At 44.5% G+C, this 5,190-nt stretch overlaps 1 pseudogene; it reads left to right on the top strand.

Annotated features, from left to right (window-relative positions):
• Nucleotides 1–361: 361 nt before the first annotated feature.
• On the top strand, nt 362–4,642 carry LOC132223482 (large ribosomal subunit protein uL11-like; annotated as a pseudogene).
• The last annotated feature ends 548 nt before the right edge of the window (nt 4,643–5,190 follow it).

Raw genomic sequence — 5,190 nt, 5'->3', positions numbered from 1 at the left:
TTAGTACTATTATCATCCCCATTTTAGAGATGAGGAAATTAATGTTTGAAGAGATTAAGCCACTTGCTTAAGTTTGAAAAGCTAAGTTTTAGATTCAGGTGTCTTAGACTCTAAGCCTTACACCACTACAATCTACAACTAGAGTAGGCTGCAGATGGATGCCTGCTCATAGCAGCACCTGGATGAGATCCAGGACCATGTAGTGACAGCCACGAGTTCCAAAGAATGTTGGAATTGCTTACTGTATGAGAGTGGGTGATTGTATTTGCCAGCTGGAAAGGCACACACACACAAGTACTTCTCTTGTACCATGGCCCCTTTCTGTTGGCTATTGTGTTCCATACAAGTCAAGACCTTGAACATGGTTTTTAGTAGTGGCTCCATTTCTGACATAACATCTTCAGTGAGTCATCATTTATGATAGCTGTTTCCAAGTCAAGGAGAAGACTAGCAGATCCAAGAGCCTTCTGCTTTCACTTCAGATCTACAAACACATCTGAGATACTATCTCACAGTAAACTATTTTTGCATATTCCATTTTCATAACTTCACAAAATCTTTGTAGTGGCAGATGTTCTGAAAAAAAAAATCATTCATTGCATAGTCAGCACCAACTCTCTATCTACTCCAGCTATGATTATTTTGTTTACCAAAAGAATCTTCTGGTTCTAAATTATTCAGCTACATCATCTCTGATAATTGTCTTCAATTATTACCCTGAATTTAGATGTCCTATTCAAGGCCCTTCACATTAGTATCTATTTGTCAATTACTTAGTGCTGGTAGATATAGAGGTCATATTGAGAATATCAACCAAGCACTAACTAGAGGAGAACCTCTGCTGTTTCACCAAATTTCCCCACAATTTATTACATTCATCCAGCTACAAATACCTATTTTCACAGTAATTATGACTTCTACATCCACTATTTTTCACACTCTCCCATGCTGTATTGGATATAAGGAACTTAAGCTTCCGGAATGCTAAAGTTAAGGACATGGAGTATACTGAGTGATGCTGGGTTCTTGGAGAGAACATCAGCATGGGAGACAATACCACACATACAAAAACCACCATATAGGGCACTTCAAGATACAGTGGGGCCTTGACTTACGACTTTAATTCATTTGGTGACGGAGCTCGTAACTCAAATTAGTCGTATGTCAAATCTTAAAGTGAACGAGACACGTGATGCTGGGCTGATGTTGTGGCGTTCACTGTGACGTTCACTGCACCAACTAGCGGTGGGGTATCTGAAGCTGGATCGTAACCCGAATTTTAGCTCGCAACTCAAAGCAAAAATCGGCAGAGAGATGGCTCGTATCTCGAAAAACTCGTTAGTCGGGACACTCGTAAGTCAAGGCCCCACTGTAATGATTATTATCAATGCCATGGGTTTCTGTCTCTAGTGAAGTACTTTATGTTAATCTAACTCCTCCATCTATATTCAACCCACTGAGACTTTTCCCTTGAATAAGTGGCTAGCTCTTTAGATTCAAGGAAGGTGAAGTCCAGAACCAAAGTGGGTTGGGCAGTAGGCAATTGGCAGCAGTATCCAGCTATCCCCTCTTATATACTTATTTATGAGGTGATCTTGTGGGTCATGGGTCTCCCAATCAGAAATACATACTAGTGGTGGTTGTTCACAGTGATAAGTATTAATCGAGTGGATATCTGGGTTCATTTGACCAGAATTTGGTCTACCACACAGCTTAAGAGTCCCAAGTCTCTCCTGTCTTCAATTCAGTGAAAGTACATTGGCTCCCCTTTGACAAGCTTGGCTACCAAATATTTTCTCAGATTAGTTTTAAAGCCCAGGTAGTTTCTGAACTTATAAAAGGCCTAAGCTTCATTAACTCATGTTTCTAGGCATTAAGGAGACAAGAAAGAAAAGAAAAACAGCTTTCTTTGACTCCACTGTAAACGATGGCTGAGTATATAGCAGCATTTGGAGCCTAAAGCTGGTGTCATGGAACTCTATTAAACTAGGTAGGGTTTGTGTGAACACAGTGACCACAGCTTCATCCTAGTAGCTGATAGGTAAATATGCAGATCTGTATCTATGATGTAAAAGGAATTTGACTTCTAAATACTGTCTGATGATTTTCCCATAATGTAAAGGCTAAGAAGGAGAACAGCCCAGAGAGTTAGTTCCACAAGACAAGGGTGGGAAATGGGAGATGTTCCTGAAGTCCTTAGAAATGGATCTTTAAGGATAAAATAGTGAAATTATGTCTAAAGAAAAAATAGATCTAAAATAAGTGGTTATGCAAGGAAATCTTAGGAAAGCAGCAGAAGTTGAGGGGCAAAAATAGGAAAGATAGGAGAAATATCATCAAGCAGTTCAGAGTGAACAAATCAAATGGATAGTGTCTGAATGACTACCAAAAGCAGGCACCCAATGATACAGGCTGGGACTTTGCTTGTTCCAGATATTATTTGCACAAACAGGCCAAGTCCTTTTAATAGGGCCAGAATAACTATCAAATTAAAAATTCAAATAAATAAATTTAAAAAATGCAATACTCTCTAACCCAGCAATTTGACTTCAGAAATCTATCCTATTGATATACCTGCACGAAGGCATAAATATGAGGATGTCCACCACAGCATTAATTGTATTAGTAAAAGACTGGAAAGAACAGAATGCCTATTAATATTGGGCTGACTAAATAAGTTATGATACATTTATACAATACTAGAGGCCCGGTGCACAAAAATTTGTGCACTTGGGGGGGAGGGGGGGTCCTTCAGCTCGGCCTGTGCCCTCTCGCAGTCTGGGACCCCTCGGGAGATAACGAAATGCTGGCTTAGGCCTGCTCCCGGGTGGCAGAGGGCAGGCCCAATCCCTAGGTGCAGCCCCTGGTTGGGCTCAGAGCAGGGCCGATTGTGGAGTTGGGGCGCTGCCCCCTGTCATGCACAGAGCAGGGCAGATTGGGAGGTTGTGATGCCACCCTCAGTCATGCTCAGGGTAGGGCCAATTGGGGGGTTGGGGCACCGTCCACTGTCACACTCAAGGCAGGGTCAATGGGGAGGTTGAGGCGCCACTCCCTGTCACGCACAGAGCAGGGCCAATCAGGGGGTTGGGGCGCTGCCCCATTCACACACAGAGCAGAGCCCATCAGGGGGTTGGGGCACTGCCCTCTATCACCCACAGAGCAGGGCCGATCAGGGGGTTGGGGTGCCACCACTCTCACACTCAGGGCAGGGCCGATGGGGAGGTTATGGCTCTACCCCATCACAAACAGAGCAGGGCCTGTGGGGGGGGGGTTGGGGAGCTCCCCCCTATCAGGCACAGAGCAGGGCTGCTCAGTGGGTTGGGGCCCCGTCCCCTGTAACACACAGAGCCGCAGGGCGATCAGGGGGTTTGGGCGCTGCCCCATGTCACGCTGATCCCGGTGCCAGGGGGCATATTACCCTTTTACTATATAGGGTATAGGCCTGGTGCATGGGTGGGGCCAGCTGGTTTGCCCTGAAGGGTGTCCTGGATCAGGGTGGGGGTCCCCACTGGGGTGCCTGGCCAGTCTGGGTGAGGGGCTGAGGGCTGTTTTCAGGCTGGGAGTGACTGAAGTTCCCAACTGCTCCTTTTTTTCTTTTTTCTTTTTTTATTCTGGGCCAGCTTTACCTTGAGGCTTGGCTCCAGCTCTTAGGCCTCTGCAGCTGAAAGTAGGTTTCTTGCCTTTGTTTATAATGTTGCGAATCTGCTGGCTGAAGTCCGGCGGTATTTGTTACAATGTTTCTTAAACTACCCGCTCAGAGGCCTGCAGCCTCAGGCGGGGAACGTTGGTTTCCTCCAACGATCCTCCATCACTGAGGCAAGCAAGCCTCATGTTAGTTTCAAGCTGCCTGGCTGTCGGCCGCCATCTTGGCTGACAGTTAATTTGCATATCTCGCTGATTAGCCAATGAAAAGGGTAGCAGTCGTACGCCAATTACCATGTTTCTCTTTTATTAGTGTAGATAATATTATTCAGCCATTAATGGGGTGAATAATAAATAAATTGAAAAATTAACTTATAACTCAGCTTTCTGCTCAGAGGAGGCCTAGGTTCAACTTTCTTCAGCCATTCTGAATCCAGGTTCATCTGACACCAGCTGCCTTCACCATTCCTCCAAAGAAGTTTGACCCCAATGACATCAAAGTCATATACCTGAAGTGCACCAGTGGTGAAGTGGATGCCACCTCTGCCCTGGCACTCAAGATTGACCCCATGGAACTCTCTCTAAAAAAGGTTGAAGGTAACATCACCAAAGCAACCAGTGATTGGAAGGGTCTGAGAACTACAGTGAAACTGACCATTCAGAACAGACAGGCCCAGATTGAGGTAGTACATTCTGCCTCTGCCCTGATCATCAAAGCCTTCAAAAAACTACCACAAGATGAAAGAAGCAGAAAAACATTAAGCATAGTAAAAATATCACTTTTGATTAGATTGTCATCATTGCCCAACAGATGCAACACGAATCTCTAGCTAGAGAACTCTCTGGAACCATTAAAGAGATCCTGGGGACTTCCCAGTCTGCGGGCTTCAATTTTGATGGCCGCTACCCTCATAACATCATAGATGACATCAACAGTGGTGCAGTGGAATACCCAGCTAGGTAAGAACTACAAAGGAAAATGTTTCAATTAAAAATAATTTGACAACAAAAAGTTACCCCAGAACTGACACAGATAGTAGAATTAGCGAAGACATTAAAACAATTTAACTATTGTCCATATATGTTCAAAATGTTGACATAGGTCAAGATGGCAGAGTAGGTTGACACTGTACTCACCTCCCCACCATGGCCACATGGAAATTACAACTAAATTATAATCATCTGAAGACTAACTTACCAAAAGTCCTATAACTAAGAATATACAAAAGAAGCCATGTAGAGACTGGTAAGAGAGGTAGAGATGTGAAAACAGCTGGCCCCACAACATCACATGGAGGTTGAGAATCTGGAGAAACATCTCAGCTGCAGAGGTCCTCCCTGAGGAGTGAGAGTCTCAGCCCCATGCTGGGCTTCCCAGCCCTGAACACAAGTGTTGGTAGAGGAGACCACATATCATCTGGCTGTGAAATCAGTGAGGATTCCATCCATCTGGGTGAGACAGAAGGCTGGTGAAAACCCAGGTTTCCCTTTAAAGAGATCAGGTACAAATTTTCACTCACAGGCATCCACCTTGGGCTCTGGTGGAGG

Source organism: Myotis daubentonii, chromosome X (assembly GCF_963259705.1).
Source record: "Myotis daubentonii chromosome X, mMyoDau2.1, whole genome shotgun sequence".
Classification (NCBI taxonomy): Eukaryota; Metazoa; Chordata; class Mammalia; order Chiroptera; family Vespertilionidae; genus Myotis; species Myotis daubentonii.
The sequence above is the reverse complement of the archived record's forward strand: the minus strand, read 5'-3'. Positions and strand labels throughout refer to the sequence as shown.